This window comes from Haematobia irritans, chromosome 1 (genome assembly GCF_050003625.1).
Source record: "Haematobia irritans isolate KBUSLIRL chromosome 1, ASM5000362v1, whole genome shotgun sequence".
Lineage (NCBI taxonomy): Eukaryota > Metazoa > Arthropoda > Insecta > Diptera > Muscidae > Haematobia > Haematobia irritans.
This window is the reverse complement of record NC_134397.1, coordinates 10,757,408-10,778,337: the sequence shown is the minus strand read 5'-3', so window position 1 is coordinate 10,778,337 and position 20,930 is coordinate 10,757,408. Positions and strand designations below refer to the sequence as shown.

Sequence of the window (20,930 nt, the reverse complement as noted above, 5' to 3'; positions counted from 1 at the left end):
ATTTGCAAAGATATTTGCAATTGCTCTAAATGTGAAAATATTTTGATTAAAAGTTGCATCCAAAATATCGCCGAGCAAAAACAAATGCTGTGGGATTCACATTTTTTGTTGTTGGAGATTTAAAGATCTTTCAAGGGTACTCTATTATATTAGTCCACAAAATGTTGTTAAAACAAGGCAAAGTTAATGTCCTGGTATACTTTGTAACAACAGTTCACGAAATTACGCTCTCTAAAAGAAGAAAAAAAACGTAAAGGAAAAAATCACTGGTACCACATCATTACCATTTTAACCATACAGTAGTTCATTCTTACTATTATTGGAAATCAATCGTGCGAAAATTTTCTTCTACATTAGTTTACATTGAACATATTTGTATGGCCATTAAACTTTATTACCACGTTTAGTTCATTAATTTTTTTTGGGGTAAGAAAATTTGCTTTGGGCTTTGGAATATTTCGAATAAAATAATAAAATTTAAGTGCAGACAAATTATGTTTGCATACGCATTATACGTGAAATACTTCATGTCATCAATTAACTTTTTCTGCGGTATGCGAGAATATATGTAATTTTCCTCAAAATGTTGAATATGTGGTATATAATAACATAGTGTCTTTGGCAAAAATGCTCAGGGTGGGCCCCTGAGCACGGTTGCCACAGTTGGTAGAATTCTATCAAAAAATTTTGGATTTTGTACTGTTTGGTAGATTGGTGGATTTTGCGAAAAACTCCTCTCCAACTAATTCTTCAATTCCATATAGAAATAAAATTTTGACAAAATTTTCCATAGAAAAAAAATGTGTACCAAATTTTCTATAGAATAAAATTTTGACCAAATTTTCTACAGTAATAAAATTTTGACAAAATTTTCTATATAAATAAAATGTGTACCAAATTTTCTATAGAATAAAATTTTGACAAATTTTTTTATAAAGAAAAATTTATTGACAAAATTTTCCATAGAAATAAAATGTTGACAAAATTTTCTATAGAAATAAAATGTTCACAAAATTTTCTATAGAATAAAATTTTGACACAATTTTCTACAGAAATACAACTTTGACAAAATTTTCAGCAGAAATAAAATGTTGATAAAATTTTCTATAGAAATAAAATTTTAACAAAATTATCTATAGAAATAAAATTTTCTATAGAATAAAATTTTGACAAAATTTTCTATAGAAATAAAATTTTGACAAAATTTTCTATATAAATAAAATTTTGACAAAATTTTCAACAGAAAAAAATTTACCACAATTTTCTATAAAACTAAAACTTTGACAAAATTTTCTGTAAAAATTAAATTTTGACAAAATTTTCTATAGAAATAAAATGTTGACACAATTTTCTAAAAAATATAAAATTTTGACAACATTTTCAATAGAAATAAAATTTTGGTAAAATTTTCAATAGGAATAAAATTTTGACCAAATTTTCTATAATAACAAAATTTTGACAAAATTTTCTATAGAAATAAAATGTTGACCAAATTTTCGATAGAATAAAATTTTGACACAATTTTTTATAAAGAAAAATTTATTGACAAAATTTTCTATAGAAATAAAATGTTGACAAAATTTTCTATAGAAATAAAATTTTGACAAAATTTTCTATAGAAAACAATTTTGACGAAATATTCTACAGAAATACAACTTTGACAAAATTTTCAGCAGAAATAAAATTTTGAAAAAATTTTCTATAGAATAAAATTTTGACAAAATTTTCTATACAAATAAAATTTTGAGAAAATTTTCTATACAAATAAAATTTTGAGAAAATTTTCTATAGAATAAAATTTTGAGAAAATTTTCTATAGAAATAAAATTTTGATAAAATTTTCTATAGAAAAAAAATTACCAAAATTTTCTATAAAAATAAAATTTTGAGAAAATTTTCTATAAAAACAAAATTTTGACAAAATTTTCTATCGAAATAAAATGTTGACAAAATTTTCAATACAAATAAAATTTTGGTAAAATTTTCAATAGGAATAAAATTTTGACAAAATTTTCTATAGAAATACAATTTTGACAAAATTTTCTACAGAATAAAATTTTGACAAAATTTTCTATAAAAATAAAATTTTGACAAAATTTTCTACAGAATAAAATTTTGACAAAATTTTCTATAGAAATAAAATTTTGACAAAAATTTCTACAGAATAAAATCTTGACAAAATTTTCTATTGAAATAAAATTTTAACAAAATTTTCTATAGAAATACAATTTTGACAAAATTTTCTACAGCATAAAATTTTGACAAAATTTTCTACAGCATACAATTTTGACAAAATTTTCTATAGAATAAAATTTTGACAAAATTTTATACAGCATAAAATTTTGACAAAATTTTCTATAGAATAAAATTTTGACAAAATTTTCTATAGAATAAAATTTTGACAAAATTTTCTATAGAATAAAATTTTGACAAAATTTTCTATAGAATAAAATTTTGAAAAAAAATTTTCTATAGAAATACAATTTTGACAAAATTTTCATAGAATAAAATTTTGACAAAATTTTCTACAGAATAAAATTTTGACAAAATTTTCTATAGAAATAAAATTTTGACAAAAATTTCTACAGAATAAAATCTTGACAAAATTTTCTATTGAAATAAAATTTTAACAAAATTTTCTATAGAAATACAATTTTGACAAAATTTTCTACAGCATAAAATTTTGACAAAATTTTCTACAGCATACAATTTTGACAAAATTTTCTATAGAATAAAATTTTGACAAAATTTTATACAGCATAAAATTTTGACAAAATTTTCTATAGAATAAAATTTTGACAAAATTTTCTATAGAATAAAATTTTGACAAAATTTTCTATAGAATAAAATTTTGAAAAAAAAATTTTCTATAGAAATACAATTTTGACAAAATTTTCATAGAATAAAATTTTGACAAAATTTTCTATAGAAATAAAATTTTGGTAAAATTTTCTATAGGAATAAAATTTTGATAAAATTTTCTATAAAAATAACTTTTTGTGAAAAATGTCAACAGAAATAAAATTTTGATAAAATCTTCTATAGAAAAAAATTTACCGAAATTTTCTATAAAGATAAAATTTTGACAAAATTTTCTATAGAAATAAAATTTTGACAAAATTTTCTATAGAAATAAAATTTTACAAAATTTTCTATAGAAATAAAATTTTACAAAATTTTCTATAGAATAAAATTTTGACCAAATTTTCTATAGTAATAAAATTTTCTATAGTAATAAAATTTTAACAAAATTTTCTATAGAAATGAAATTTTGACAAAATTTTCTAAAAAAAAATAAAATGTTGATAAAATTTTCTATAGAAATAAAATTTTGACAAAATTTTCTATAGAAATAAAATTTTGACAAAATTTTCTATAGAAATACAATTTTGACAAAATTTTCTATAGAAATAAAATTTTGACAAAATTTTCTACAGAATAAAATGTTGACAAAATTTTCTATAGAAATAAAATTTTGACAAAATTTTCTATAGAAATAAAATTTTGACAAAATTTTCTACAGAATAAAATTTTGACAAAATTTTTTATAGAAATACAATTTTAACAAAAATTTCTATAGAAATAAAATGTTGACAAAATTTTCTATAGAATCAAATTTTGACAAAATTTTCTATAGAATAAAATTTTGATAAAATTTTCTATAAATAAAATTGTAAAAAAAAATTTTTATAGAAAGAAAATTTTGTTAAAATTTTCTATAAAAATAAAATTTTGACAACATTTTTAATTTGTGTTGAAATTTTCTTTAAATATTGGTAGATTACTTTTGGCGCGAGTGGCAACCGTGCCCCTGAATCGATCTAGCCATGTTCGCCTGTCCGTCTGTCTGTGAACATATTTTTGTGATCAAAGTCTCCAATCCAATTTGCCTATACTTCTAATACATATCTATCGACCGATAAACCATAAATATACTTTTGCGAAGTTGCGAAAAAAGTGCTTAAGATTTAAATGTTTTCCATAGTTTTTATACCCTGCGCCACACTGTGGAACAGGATATTATAAGTTAGTGCATATGTTTGCAACACCCAGAAGGAGACGAGATTGACACATGGTCTCTTTGGCAATAATGCTCAGGATGGGTCCCTGAGTCGATATACCCATGTCCGTCTTTCCATCCGTCCGTCCGTGAACACATTTTTGTGATCAAAGTCTAGGTCGCCGTTTTAATCTAATCGCCTTCAAATTTGGCACAAGTTCCTGTTTTTGGTCAGAATAGATCCCTATTGATTTGGGAAGAAATCGGTTCAGATTTAGATATAGCTCCCATATATATCTTTCGCCCGATATGCACTTGCATGGACCCAGAAGCCAGAGTTTTACCCTGATTTGCTTGAAATTTTGCACCAAGAGAACAATAAGTACTATAGTCAGGTGTGCCAAATTTGATTGAAATCGGTTCAGATTTAGATATAGCTCCAATATACATCTTTCGCCCGATATAGACTTATATGGCCCCAGAAGCCAGAGTTTTAGCCCAATTTGGTTGAAATTTTGCACTAGTAGTACAATTAGCAGTGTAGTCAAGTGTACTAAATTTTATTGAAATCGGTTCAGATTTAGATATAGCTCCCATATATATCTTTCGCCCGATATGCACTTATATGGACCCAGAAGCCAGAGTTTTACCCTGATTTGCTTGAAATTTTACCCAAACATAACACGTGGTCGTTTAGTCAAGTGTGCTAAATTTTATTGAAATCGGTTCAGATTTAGATATAGCTCCCATATATATCTTTCGCCCGATATGGACTTATATGGACCCAGAAGCCAGAGTTTTAGCCCAATTTGGTTAAAATTTTGCACTAGGAGTACAATTAGCAGTGTAGTCAAGTGTGCCCAATTTTATTGAAATTGGTTCAGATTTCGATATAGCTCCCATATATATTGTTCGCCCGATTTACACTCATATGACCACAGTGACCAATCTTTTACTACGATTTAATTGACATTTTGTACAGGGAGTAGAATTAGCATTGTAGCTATGTGTGCCAAATTTGGTTGAAATCGGTTCAGATTTAGATATATCTGCGATATATAGTTTTCGCCCGATTTACAGTCATATGACCATAGAGGCCAATTTTTTACTCTGATTTAGTTCAAATTTTGGACAGGGAGTAGAATTAGCATTATAGCTATGCGTACCAAATTTGGTTGAATTCGGTTCAGATTTCGATATAGGATCCATATATATGTTTTTCCGATTTGGGCAAAAATGGCCAAAATACACAAAATAGAAAATCGCCACTGCTAAGTCGAAAACTTGTAAAAGAGACTCAAATTTTCGTTTATTTCTAATACATATCTATCGACCGATAAATCATAAATACACTTTTGCGAAGTTGCCTCAAAATTGGTTTAGATTAAAATGTGTCCCATATTTTTTTACTAACATTGTGTACCATCCCGGGGCATTAGCCGACTTAAATTTTAAGTCTATAGATTACAAATTTTGTTCAGATGGAGTCAGATTTAAATGTATGTATTTGGGACAAAAACCTTATATATAGCACCCAACACATTTGACGGATTTGATATAGTTTCGAAAATGTGGATTTACAAAGTGGTGCAGGGTATAATATAGTCGGCCCCGCCGAACTTTAGACTTTCCTTACATGTTTTTTACTGACATTATGTTCCACCCCAGGGCATTAGCCGACTTAAATTCTAAGTCTATAGATTTTGTAGAAGTATAACAAATGTTATCCAGATCGGGTCAGATTTAAATATATGTATATGGGAACATGAACCTTTATATATAACAACTAAACATTTGAACCGATTTCGAAAATGTGGATCTACAAAGTGGTGCAGGGTATAATATAGACGGCCTCGCCGGACTTTAGACTTTCCTTATTTGTTAATATATGTGATATAGATTTTTATATATATTATTTTTTATATTTATTTATATATACAATGAAGGATTCAAAAGAAATTTAACGCAAGTAAAAGAGAAAACTTGATTTTCTTTTTTTATGCTTAGGATTGTCACCAAGTAATTTAATTTATAATACCTTACAGGTATGACATAAAATATTTTAATGGCCTACAATATTGAGTTATCCTTAATGGTGTCGAACAAGCAACCAGTCGGAGCAAGCTGCTGCTTGTTAACCGGTTCTAATCGAAAAGTCATCGAAGTCATATGAATTGAAGTGACTTTGCAAGTATTGTATACCTCAATCCTATGGCGGAGGCTATAAAACGGATGACAAACTTTGATGAATTGTCTAATGAAATATAACATACGATTTATCCACTCTTTTGCAACAAACCGGAGTTTACAACAAATCAACAAGAAAAGCAATTAATCTTACCAAGGAAAGATCGCATTTACTGGTGTAAATTAATTTTGTATTTTGGATAAAGAAAATGTAAAAGTTCTTGATGAACTACTATTTGTTTCAGAATCTATGACAGGCGCTATAATAACCATTGTATTTAATCTGCGCATCCATCCATCTGCGTATGTACAGTTGCGCTTTAAAATTATAGTAAAATAATTAACTATAAAAACCTATGAAAAGTATCCTCTTGTTTTCAAAAAATTTTTGATGGCAAATGGTAAACAGAAAAAAATGTTTCTTTGGATTCAATCACTAATCAGTTGCAGAATTTTATATTCTTTCATTTTTGTTTCAATTAAACAAGTAAGGAAAGTCTAAAGTCGGGCGGGGCCGACTATATTATATCCCGCACCACTGTGTAGGTCTAAATTTTCGATACCATATCACATCCGTCAAATGTGTTGGGGGCTATATATAAAGGTTTGTCCCAAATACATATATTTAAATATCACTCGATCCGGACAGAATTTGATAGACTTCTACAAAATCTACAGACTTAAAATTTAAGTCGGCTAATGTACTAGCGTGGATCACAATGTTAGTAAAAAATATGGGAAACATTTTAATCTGAAGCAATTTTAAGGAAACTTCGCAAAAGTGATTTATCGCTCGATATATATGTATTAGAAGTTTAGGAAAATTAGAGTCATTTTTACAACTTTTCGACTAAACAGTGGCGATTTTACAAGGAAAATGTTGGTATTTTGACCGTTTTTGTCGAAATCAGAAAAACATATATATGGGAGCTATATCTAAATCTGAACCGATTTCAACCAAATTTGGCACGCATAGCTACAATGCTAATTCTACTCCCTGTGCAAAATTTCACCTAAATCGGAGATAAAAATTGGCCTCTGTGGTCATATGAGTGTAAATGGGGCGAAAGCTATATATGGGAGCTATATCTAAATCTGAACCGATTTCTACCAAATTTGGCATGCATAGCTACAATGCTAATTCTACTCCCTGTGCAAAATTTCAATTAAATCGGAGTAAAAGATTGGCCACTGTGGTCATATGAGTGTAAATCGGGCGAACGATATATATGGGAGCTATATCTAAATCTGAACCGATTTCAATAAAATTTGGCGCACTTGACTACACTACTAATTGTACTCCTAGTGCAAAATTTCAACCAAATTGGGGTAAAACTCTGGCTTCTGGAACCGTATTAGTCCATATCGGGCGAAATATATATGGGAGCTTTATCTAAATCTGAACAGATTTCTTCCAAAATCAATAGGGATCTATTCTGAGCCAAAACACATACTTGTGCCAAATTTAAAGTCGATTGGACTAAAACTGCGACCTAGACTTTGATTACAAAAATGTGTTCACGGACAGACGGACATGGCTATACCGACTCAGGAGCCCACCCTGAGCATTTTTGCCAAAGACACCATGTGTCTATCTCGTCTCCTTCTGGGTGTTGGAAACATATGCACTAACTTACAATACCATGTTCCACAGTGTGGCGCAGGGTATAAAAAAAAATTTTGTTGAACAAATTAAATTTTTAATAGAATGTTTTTTAAAACTCAATTAAAATTTTAATTGGAAAAATGTTCGTGATATTTTTTCTGTGATAATAGAAAAATTATTTTTTTAAAGAAAATTTTCCTTGTTTGCAGAATTTCATATTCTTTCATTTTTGTTTCAATTAAAAAAAACTTTTGTTGAAAAAAATATTTTTTTTTAATAATAGAATGTTTTTTAAAACTAAATTAAAATTTTTTATTGGAAAATTTTTCGTGATATTTTTTCTGTGATAATAGAAAAATTATTTTTTTAAAGAAAATTTTATTTGTTTGCACAATTTCATATTCTTTCGTTTTCTCAATTTTACTAACAAATTTCGTTAATATTACGAAGCTTTTCGTACAAGTAAGTTGTAGGAGGAGAAGATCACCTCCTAAATTTGAATAACATTTTGACGGCAGTTGGAGTCTTCTCACTTCTCAGAGGTTTTACTGTATTTGCCTACCTATTGTCAAGAGGAAATTTACAATGTTTGAAACATCAATGCTTTCGGTTGAAATTATTCCAATTAATATAAAAAAAGCAATTTCTCAAAAGAAAAAAATACGCGACAAAATAAACATAGAAAATAACTGTGGAGCAACGGTAATGTTGGCATCACGTTTCGCCGTCGCTGCCATCGATAGCTTCATCATAATCGAATCAGGTAAAAGATACGTTTTTTCATCGTGTCATGGCATTTGAATGTGAACTATGATTATGGAAAGGAACCGTGAAATAATATCACAAAGGCTTTGTATAATCTTTTATTTCGTGAGCTTTTTTTGTATGGTGTCTGGTGAAATCTAAAGCTAATAGCAAAACCCCAAATTAACTAAGGGCCTCATGCCATAGCTATAAAGGATAATGATCATGCTTAATAATGCCAAATAGATTTTCCAAATACAATGGACTGGGCCATTTATCATCTTTCAGTAGGTTAGGTTAGGTTATGTGGCAGCCCGATGTATCAGGCTCACTTAGACTATTCAGTCCATTGTGATACCACATTGGTGAACTTCTCTCTTATCACTGAGTGCTGCCCGATTCCATATTAAGCTCAATGACAAGGGACCTCCTTTTTATAGCCGAGTCCGAACGGCGTTCCACATTATGGTGAAACCACTTAGAGAAGCTTTGAAACCCTCAGAAATGTCACCAGCATTACTGAGGAGGGATAATCCACCGCTGAAAAACTTTTTGGTGTTCGGTCGTAGCAGGAATCGAACCCACGACCTTGTGTATGCAAGGCGGGCATGCTAACCATTGCACCACGGTGGCTCCCTGCATGCTAACCATTGCACCACGGTGGCTTCATTAAAGCAACCTTGGAATTGTGAAACTGTAGATAATCTGAAGCTAATCTACCCTGTATATAAAAAGCAGGTCCTTTTTATTGAGATAAACATATCGGACAGCAAGCAGTGATAAGAGGGAATTTCACCACTGTCATATCACAATGGACTGAGTCTGAAATGTCGGGCAGCCACTATACCTAACCTAACCTACCCTACACAAGTGTTATTGTTGTGCTACAAATTAATGTCTTAACCAGGGTTGCCATTTAGGACCGATCGGACCAAACTTGGTCCAAAAACTTATTAATTTTTAAATTTGGTCCGATGGTCGAAGCAAATGGAATTTGGTTGATTTTGGTCCATTTTCGCCAAATCGGTCATTTTTTCAAACATTTTTTTTTTCAAAATATTTAAAAATAATAAAAATTGACACAAATTTCTATAAAAATAAAATATTAAAAAATTTTTCTATAGAAATAAAATTGTGAAAAATTTTTTATAGAAATAAAATTGTGACAAAATTTCCTATAGAAATAAAATTTTGACAAAATTTTCTTTAGAAGGAAAATTCTGACAAATTTTTCTAAAGACATAAAATTGTGACAAAATTTTCAAGAGAATTAAAATTTTGACAACATTTTCTATAGAAATAAATTTTGACAAAATTTTCTATAAAAATAATATTTGGGTAGATTATTTTTGGCTCGAGTGGCAACCATGATTATGAACCGATATGGACCAATTTTTGTGTGATTGGGGATCGGCTATATATAACTATAGACCTATATGGACCAATTTTGGCATGTTTATTAGCGGCCATATACTAACACCACGTTGCAAATTTCAACCGGATCGGATGCTTCTTCAAGAGGCTCCGGAGATTAAATTTGTGGAACGGTTTATATGGGGGCTATATATAATTATGGACCGATATAGACCAATTTTTGCATGGTTGTTAGAGACCATACCAAATTTCAACCGAATCGGATGAATTTTGCTCCTCCAAGAGGTTCTGGAGGTCAAATCTGGGGATCGATTTATATGGGGGCTATATATAATTATGGACCGATATGGACCAATTCTTGCGTGTTTGTTAGAGACCACATACTAACACTATGTTCCAAATTTCAAACGGATCGGATGAATTTTGACCTTTCAAGAGGCTCCGGAGGACAAATCTGGGGATCGGTTTATATGGGGGCTATATATAATTATGGACCGATATGGATCAATTCTTGCATGGTTGTTAGAGACCATATACTAACACCACGTACCAAATTTCAAACGGATCGGATAAATTTTTCTCCTGCAAGAGGTGCCGGAGGTCAAATCTGGGAACCGATTTATATGGGGGCTATATATAATTATGGACCAATATGGACTAATTTTTGCATGGTTGTTAGAGACCATATACTTACACCATTTACCAAATTTCAGCCAGATCGGATGAAATATGCTGGACCGATATGGCCCATTTGCAATACCATCCGACCTACATCAATAACAACTACTTGTGTCAAGTTTGAAGTCGATAGCTTGTTTCGTTCGGAAGTTAGCGTGAACAGACGGAAGGACGGACATGCTTAGATCGACTCAGAATTTAACCACGACCCAGAATATATATACTTTATAGGGTCTTACCCCCATTTTCAGGAAGCTCCGTTAGTGCTACGTTAGCTAACGAACTTTTAAACCGTACTATGGACATGTCTGTCATCTTGTCTATATATTCCATATGCCAGTTAGGAACTTAACTACTAAAAAAATTTCAGTTAAAGTTAACCTGAGAGAAGATATTTCAATTTTACTTTCTGTTAACTGGGAGTTAAAGTCTAACGGAGATACATGAAAATGGCCGTTAGAGCAATATTTCGATGTGTTACAAACGGAATGACAAAGTTAATATACCCCCCATCCTATGGTGGAGGGTATAAAAATTGATTTTTAAATTTGTTAAAGCCTACAAAATTCTCTATTTTATAGCGGACCAAAACGGGTCAACTGCTCCACACAACAGTCAATGAGTGATTTTTTTTATGATCTCCCAGAAGAGAGACCCGAGGAGAACGCACTACCGTTGCCAGTATTAGGAATTTTCCCTCAAATTGGAGATATTTTGCCGTGAAAATTTCTGAGTTGTGGATTTGGAGGGAATTTCCATAAATTTGGTGATTTTTGTGGGCTTATTTCCAAATCGCTTCAATATTATAATAATTTACATGAAATTTTTTCTATTATTTTTTTATTTCTACTTTATTACAAAGTAACCACTCCGAATTGTCAAAATTATTTATTCCACGTCATACAAAATAGTGCAAATTGCAGCATTTGGACCAGAAACAGACACAGGATTTTATTTTGGGGGGTCCAAGCGTTAATTTATAAATTTATTCAGTTTGACTAAAACATTTTTCTACACTTGTAAAATCATTTCGAGGACTCGGACCTAAATATAGCCCCCTCAATATTGAATTAATAAGAAGTAAATTTTCCATGATAAATACATGGTGAGCGTTTCGAAATCTTGATCTTATTGAAAACAAATTTTATATTTTTTCAAATTTTAAATTTATACTGATTTTCTACAGCAGAGCCTGTTGCTTTATTTTTTTTTTTTTCATAAAAACTTGTCAAAAACGTATTGGGGATTTTGTAAGAACTAAAGCATCATAATGCAAGAGGTCCCTTGTCATTGAGCTTAACATGGAATCGGGCAGCACTCAGTGATAAGAGAGAAGTTCACCAATGTGGTATCACAATGGACTGAATAGTCTAAGTGAGCCTGATACATCGGGCTGCCACATAACCTAACCTAACCATCATAATGCAGGGACAAAAGCCAAACAAATACTGGCAATACTGCAAGGCACATTTTCATGGGAAGCATAAAATATTAGCATTCAATAAAAATATTGTTCCATAAAAATAAAGTGATCATATGATCTATAAAATAATATGATCTATAAAAAAATAATTGTTTTAATTTCGTTAATTTTTTTTTTATAAACCCTAGTGAGACTTTTGATACCAATGGTGGATGCTATAGGATTTTCAAACCGCCCGTTTTTCTCACTCCCTTTTCAATCCATTGGTTTCCCACATTATGTCCTCTCAACAACAACACGAACTACTCGAGATCTTTGTCATACTAAGAACACATCCTTAATAAAGGACGAAAGAAAAACAACAACCAAGAACAACGAGACTTCACTTCAAGTGACATGATGAACAATAATGTCAACCAAATCGACGACTTAAAGACAAAAAAAAGTGTTATAATGGATAAGAGCATAAAAATTCCTATGAAAACCATACAAATGGAAGGTTTAAACAAAAGCTTGAAATTCATTTGACAAATAATTGGCCGATTTTTAGATCAAGCCAAACAAGGCAAACTAACCAACCAACCCAACCCAACAACCCACCAACCCTACAAGCCCATTCATCGAACCGTTCAAGCATGCAGCTATACAACCATTTGTCCGTCTACATCATCACTGCAATCCCATGCCATGAGTGTTCGACTCCACCATTATAGACTGTGGTATGTAACTCGAGAAGATGCCATCTAGAATTGGAGCAATAGAGACCAACAAAAAGTTTCGTAAAAAACTGTTGGCAGCGACAATTTAAAATGGCCGTAGGGCTATCCAATTTCATTAATAAACAACCAGCCAACCAACCAACAGAGGCCTACAATATAGCTTTGTTTCATTTTAACACAAAATTTTGTTTTTTTTCGATTGCATCCTTCACCATAAGGTTAGAAGATATGGCACACTATGTCATTTTCTTGGCACCACATGGAAATATTGTTGCTGAAATATTGAAGGAAACTAACTAGCTGGCTAAATCCACTGAAAGACAAAATTTCATAATATCCACGAATTTGTTCATTAAAATTGAGGCAGCGGAATAATTGCATGTTATTGTAATGAAGTTTCTATTTAAAATTTTTTAAATCACATCCAAAACACTTTATTGGGATCCCACCTTAAGAAGAGATGAAAATTCAGTGCAATGACTGTTGAAATTGTGGACATCCGTCCTATGACAAGGCCATGTTAAATTCATCGCTTCTGCGCTAATTTTGTACTAATTACGGATTCAAAAATAACATTTTCACTACTTTCTGGCGACGCTATGTTTGCTGGACAATAACCCCACGTACCAAGTTTCAAGCGGATCGGACGAGATTTGCTTGAACCAATTTACTCACGGTTGGCCATATGTTGACATCACGTACAAAATTTCAACTGGATAGGATTAAATTTGCACTTCCAGAAAGCTCCGGAAATAAAATCTTGAGGCTATATATGGTAATTATGGGCCGATATGGCCCATAATCGCGTGATTAATGGAAAGCATATAGTGACATCACATACCCAATTTCAACCGGATCGGATGAAATTTGCTTCTTCAGGAGGCTTAAGTAGTAAAATCTGGGTATAGCTTCTTTATTGGGGGCTATATAAAGGGTGATTTGTTAAGAGCTTGATAACTTTTAAAAAAAAAAAAACGCATAAAATTTGCAAAATCTCATCGGTTCTTTATTTGAAACGTTAGATTGGTCCATGACATTTACTTTTTGAAGATAATTTCATTTAAATGTTGACCGCGGCTGCGTCTTAGGTGGTCCATTCGGAAAGTCCAATTTTGGGCAACTTTTTCGAGCATTTCGTCCGGAATAGCCCGAATTTCTTCGGAAATGTTGTCTTCCAAAGCTGGAATAGTTGCTGGCTTATTTCTGTAGACTTTAGACTTGACGTAGCCCCACAAAAAATAGTCTAAAGGCGTCAAATCGCATGATCTTGGTGGCCAACTTACCGGTCCATTTCTTGAGATGAATTGTTCTCCGAAGTTTTCCCTCAAAATGGCCATAGAATCGCGAGCTGTGTGGCATGTAGCGCCATCTTGTTGAAACCACATGTCAACCAAGTTCAGTTCTTCCATTTTTGGCAACAAAAAGTTTGTTAGCATCGAACGATAGCGATCGCCATTCACCGTAACGTTGCGTCCAACAGCATCTTTGAAAAAATACGGTCCAATGATTCCACCAGCGTACAAACCACACCAAACAGTGCATTTTTCGGGATGCATGGGCAGTTCTTGAACGGCTTCTGGTTGCTCTTCACTCCAAATGCGGCAATTTTGCTTATTTACGTAGCCATTCAACCAGAAATGAGCCTCATCGCTGAACAAAATTTGTCGATAAAAAAGCGGATTTTCTGCCACTGATTTCGGTAATAAAATTCAATGATTTGCAAGCGTTGCTCGTTAGTAAGTCTATTCATGATGAAATGTCAAAGTATACTGAGCATCTTTCTCTTTGACACCATGTCTGAAATCCCACGTGATCTGTCAAATACTAATGCATGAAAATCCTAACCTCAAAAGAATCACCCTTTATATAGCATGCCCGCCTTGCATACACACGGTCGTGGGTTCGATTCCTGCTTCGACCGAACACCAAAAAGTTTTTCAACGGTGGATTATCCCACCTCAGTAATGCTGGTGACATTTCTGAGGGTTTCAAAGCTTCTCTAAGTGGTTTCACTGCTATAAAAATGAGGTCCCTTGTCATTGAGCTTAACATGGAATCGGGCAGCACTCAGTGATAAGAGAGAAGTTCACCAATGTGCTATCACAATGGACTGAATAGTCTAAGTGAGCCTGATACATCGGGCTGCCACTTAACCTAACCTTACCTTCAGTCTTTAATAGTGAGCGGAGGTTATACTATCGGGTCACAGCGATGAGAAACTTCTGATGGCATCTGTGATCATAGGAGTTCTTTTACTAACCTTGTTCTCCTCCATTAGAAGCAATGTTTCATAATAGCCTAATTTGTTTCGGGGAAAATGGGTGGGCATCCAATGTCTTGCAAAGAAATTGATTTCACCAGGATATTTCATCACTTTCTTTGTGAGCCTCACATGCAACCCTTCACACAGATTGTTTGTGGCTTGGGACAAAGTATTGACTTGATACTTGCAAGCTCAGTGTCCTCTTGTATAACTTCCCACAAGTTGTCTGCTAATTTCGTTAATTGGTCTGAATTCGATAAATTTCATGCTTAATATTTTGGGCAACTTTCTGATCCAAAGTTTTGTCAAAAATTTGACCCGTTGCTAGCAACGATAGTAACCTAAAATATTCGGATGGCTTACAATCCCCTACATCAATATTCGACAAAATTTTATCTAGCCTCATATGTTCACTAATTGTGTAACGCTCTATCAAGATTTCTTTAATTCTTTCGTGGTGATAGATACGAAGGCGGATTTTGAATAAAAACTAAAACAGTCATTACACTCATAGAAAAAAGCATGCACGGCGTGCTCATTGCAAAACGATTCGTTCATGAAAGTGAATCAACACACATGTGTGGGTCAAACGGAGAACAGGCGGTGTCAATCTGACAACGATAATATGACACCATGCGTTGTCAAAACAACAACCAGCGTTCACGATCTGAAAACGTTATAGTTACGAATTTATAAACAAAATTAAAAAAAAATATTTCCGCTACGAACCTGTGTTTTCATGCACCATACGCGATAACAGTCGCCTTAGCACATTGCACCACCGAGGGTTTATTTTAAGACTTTTCATGACCAAAGAAACACGATTGCCGTTCATGAAATCGTGAACGTCCGTGGACGAAATTGTGAACATTCCGTTTTGATTTTTTGTGAACGTTTCCGTTTCATTTTGTCACCGTCCGTTCACGATTATGGAACGTAATTTTTTCTATTAGTGTACAACCTCTTGAGGTAATGCTGTCACAATGTGTTCATACTTTTTGTGTTGGACTGTGTGATCCCCTTATTTGCGAACGGTATTTCTGAGTAAATGAACCACGCCTCCGGACAACTTGTCCAAAATTGGGAGAGTTTCACCGATGCCGCAGGTGAAGTCATACCGAAGGTGAAGTTTACAATAAATAAGAATGTTATATCTAATTATTAGCCACGAATTCTATTCTAAATCTTAATCTAGTGTACGAGTTATTTTATGATAAGATGGTTCAATGTTGTATTGTTGACTTACAACGGCAATTCTTTCATTGTCCTCCAGTTTTCCGTTTGGTTTTCTAATTTAACTTATCCGTGTCTATGTAGTTTTGTGAGACTCTAATATCTCTTAAATCGGGCTTCTTGATCTCCGTGGACCGTTTTGCAACAATGGAGTTGTGTACAGATCGTAGTGAAATTCCGATGAATATATTTTCAGTTGATTTGTTACTCAGGATTCAATTTGGTTTGCCTATGGTCTAACAATTGATGGCTTGCGTATGTATGTATACACAAAGAAAATTTCATTAAAATTGAGCCAACGAAAATTGTTCATTGATACAACGAAACATTTTCATTAAGACAATGAAAATGGTCGTTAAAAGTACGAAACGTTTCGTTGACTCACAGAATGTTCGTTATAATAACGAAAAATTTCGTTATATCAATGAATTTTTTTCATTGGCTCAATTTTAATAACACATTTCATTAATATAACGAACCTTTTTCTACCAGTGGAGATTTACTCTGGCGGTATTTAGGGCCAATATCAAAAGTGAATTCATTTTCCTCAACGAAGTCGCCTGATACATCTAGTTCGGACTAGCAAACATTGGCAGGATCGTCAGTTGTGGGTGCCACACGTTTTCCGAGTGTAGAATGATTCGTAGGCCGTTAAATAGTTGATTATAGCCAATCTTTTCTTTATTGTTTTGTTTTTTACAACAGGATTCTAACGAATGAATAAAATTATGACAACTAAATGAAAAAACAATATTTTCAATGTCTATGCAAATAAAAATATTTCATTTTAAATTCTAGATTAGAAAACAAAGTAGCTACACGGACCCAAAAAGTTTCTTCAGCGTTTATTCATCACAGTGTTTTAAAATGGCACACGTATTGAGACCGACTATTTGGACTCGGCGATACAACGAACTCGTTCGTAATTGTAATGAATTTAACGAATGGTAGCATACTATTTATGAACATTTTCATTGTCTAGACGAAACATTTTTGTTATGCCAAATAAACGACACCTCCTAAAAGTGGACAGTTGTCTGGGAGCGTTTGCCATAATAACACAGAAAAAAATATCACAAAAATATTTCCAATTAAAAACTTGATTGAAGTTGAAAAAATTTCAATTAATAAATTAATTGATACAATTAACCTTTTAATCAAGATAGAAGTATTGAATTAATTAAATCAATGATTGAAAATATTAATTTTTTTTTAATTAAAAAATTAAATGATACAATTAACTTTTTAATCAAACTCGAAAGACTAAATCAGTTAAAAAAGTGTGGGCATTTTTTTGTAATTTTTAAATAAGATTTTATTTTAAATAAACAATTTCTGGAATCGAACTAAAAGCACAAAGTTAGATTAGACAGTATTTGAAAATAGTTACGTTTTTAATTTAAATAATTAATTGAGTTTTTGCAATCAACATCAATTAAAAAATTAATTGAAATTTTCAAATCAAATCAATTAATTTTTTAATCAAATATGTGATTGATACTATCATTTTATTGATTGAAGACATATCAATTAAAAAATTAATTGGATCATTTAATTTCGTGATTGAATCAGAAAAAAAAATTTTTGTGAACACATTCAATACTGCACACAAAAATTTTTTTTCTGATTCAATCACGAAATTAATGGATCCAATTAATTTTTTAATTGAAATGTCTTCAATCACAGAAATGATAGTATCAATTAAAAAATTAATTGCCAGTCAATTAAAAATTAATTGATCCAATTAAATATTTAATTGATACTATTAATTTGTGTGATTGATTTTTATTTAAATTAAAAAATTTGTTGAATCAATTACATTTTTAATTGAATATTTTTTAAAACTCAATTAAGATTTTAATTGGAAAAATTTTCGTGATTTTTTTTTTTTTTTTCTGTGTGGACACCTCCCAAATGTGGACAAAATCTAGGTTACCGTGGGTGTCCTCTTCTCGAAGATTTCACTTGTATAACATTTTTTTTACTGTTTGTTATTATGGGAGGATTTCTAAATTAGTTTCTTTTTAATAATACAAAAAACTTTTAGATGTTTTCATTGCACTTTAACATAGTATTTTTTTTTTACCTTTTTCAAACCACTGATTTGTTTTTGTAGAATAATTTCTTTGGTTTGTAAGTCAATAAAAATATTTTGGAACTATTTCATATTTAACATTTTCGCATTTACACAGTATTTTGTATTTGTAAATTTTTATTTGTAATTTATAACTTTTTGTATATTGTTATATACATATATATTTAAAAAAAAAAAATTTTAAACACTCCGAACATTTAATGTTACACAAAACTTTTGTTTTATTTTGTAATTTATTTTTACATTAAAAATATTAAATATATAAACATTAAATGTATTTTATTTATTTTGTTTGTTTTTTTTTTTAATTTTTTTCTTTGTTGAAGTTTTTCATATATTCTTCATCGCTTGACTTTTTTATTTATAAACATTTTTGTTGTTTTTACATATTTTTTTTTCTACCGCCGGCTTTGTGGATTTCAATTTTAAAATATTGCCGCCGCTGCTTTATTTGTATACACTTTAAGCTTATTTTTGTTGTTATTTTTTCAATAAAAATAATGCTAAATATTTTTTGTGTTGAATCTCACATTTTTTTTGTCTTAGGTTTGTTTTTTTCCTTTATTATGATTTTTTGCATTTCCACACAAATTGACGACTCCTCACTTATTTCTCATATTGTTTAAGTGCTGCCAAATTAATTGCCATTGATGACATTTGAATTGGATTTTTTTTAAAGAGAGTTGTTTATGTTAGTTGGGGTAAGTATATAACGGTACGCTACGTTTGGGCTTTTGGCTCCCGCTCTATATATAGAATACGGTTAGATATATATATATTCAAAAAAATAATCATAGATTCTGTAGTTTATCTTCATTTTTGTTTTGCAAAATAAGCCGTTTTTAACGCGTTCACGTTTTTATCCAAAATCCAAGATCATAAATCGAGCGTAAAGAGAGAAATCCGAATACCAGACAGATATGCTAGTGCACAAATCCGCACACACACACACACACACACCCACACGAACCAACCAACAACCCAAAATATTTTTATGGAAATTTGTTTTTGTTATTGTGTGGGGTTGTTGATCGATCGTTCGCTTGTTGGTGGTCTATCGATCGGTAAGTTGTCTTGCGTACGACGTATTCAATGCGCGCAGCTTCTGTGAGAAAATACTTTGCAACCGTTGTTTTTGTCGGAGACCAATGGACTGAGCGACTGCTGTTTTTTTTGCCTTCTAGTTGGCGAAAAATTAGCTAAAAAAGCTTGGACGTTGACGTTGTTGCGCTGCGCCGCAGTAGTTGTGTCACAACTTGGATCTTGTTGTCTTCAACAAAATCCATGTTGTGGTTGGTTGTGTGCATGCCTGTGCCTAGAGAAGCGGCTAGGGATATTGCATCGGTTTGTTTTTTCTTTTTGTTTTCGGAAAACATTGTCTTTGGTTTCTGGTTAGAAAAAGCATCACAGTGTATGCAGTGTGAGTGTGTGTATTTGTGTGCAAATATTTTACAGTGTGACACCAACAAAACTGGCCTTATATCAGAACCACCATACATTTTTGTGTGTGTGTTTTTTTATATTTTTATTAGAAACAACACAGCAGCAGTAAGATCAAACAAAACTTTACTTTATGAAGGCAAATAGCCGCAAAAACACCGAAAGCCTGTCCGTCCAACCGAACAAGGCCAACCATCATCGTCAAACAAACAACGAACCCTACAATCAAACACAAAAAGCAATGCGGCAACAAACTTCTATACAACGTGATCGTCGAAAAGCCTACAGACGAACAGACAAACAGTCAGCTGGCCGGCCGGCCGGCAGCCTTTTCTGCCCCAATGCCTAGTGTTGCCACTACATTTTATTTTTTTTTCTTTATCGAAAATCAGATTTACCTGTCATCTATAGAGATCTTTTTTTAAAAGAGAACAAATTGTAACATTCCGTACTATAATTTTAAGACAGCGTAATGTTCATATATTCTTTGTAAATGGTTTTTCAAATTATTCAAGCTTCCGAACGAAGAGAATAGAGTTTTATCCAACGAGATATCAGGTGCCATTGCTTGCGAAAAAAATACACTGAAAAAAGTATTTACGTGATATAAAATATTAATGTTAAGATGCGCTATTTAAAAAATATTAAGGACAAATTTCTTTGAAATAAGGAAATTTTAATTGAAATAAAGCTAATAATCTTTGCATCAAAAAAAAAATTAGGGCACAAATTTTTAAAATTTGCTTCCCTTCGTTAAACCTCATGTCTTTGACCTAAGGCAAAATTTACTTAAGGGTAAGAAACATATTTTTGATTTAATGAAATCGTCCTTAAAATAACTGAAATATTGAATCCTTTATACTTAAGATAAAAACGCTTCAAATACAGGCTACAAATTATCTTGAAGAAACTTTAAACAAAATATTAAAGTTATTTTGGAATTAGAAAATATGTTTTTACTTTTTAGAATCCGTTAAACTTTGGATTTTTAAACTGTCATTTGTTTGTACGTGAACAGCGTTATTAATACACCGCGAAAAAGAATGAAAATTCGATAAATGAGATCTGTAGCCTAATTTTAATGATCCTAGATTTGAGGACAGATAGGTCGCTAAAAAATGTCTTTATTTTAAAGAAGCCGCATTTTTGGCTCGGAATCAATACCAAA

The 20,930-nt window shown here is 31.5% G+C and overlaps 1 protein-coding gene across 5 annotated transcripts in view; it reads right to left on the bottom strand.

The window, feature by feature from the left end:
• The window catches only part of dsx (transcription factor doublesex), a 365,763-nt gene that overhangs the window by 320,797 nt on the left and 24,036 nt on the right, over positions 1-20,930 (bottom strand). Inside the window, exons 1-2 of one of the 5 annotated variants that reach the window (XM_075289190.1) lie at positions 16,707-16,924; positions 16,241-16,463 (exon numbers count right to left, since the gene is read on the bottom strand). The exons of 2 other annotated variants lie outside the window; for them this stretch is intronic. The gene's annotated coding sequence lies outside the window, so the exon portion shown is untranslated. Of the gene's footprint in view, positions 1-16,240; positions 16,464-16,706; positions 16,925-18,313; positions 19,490-20,930 lie in introns of those variants that run through there. 2 more of the 5 variants (XM_075289189.1, XM_075289193.1) reach the window with 2 other exon arrangements.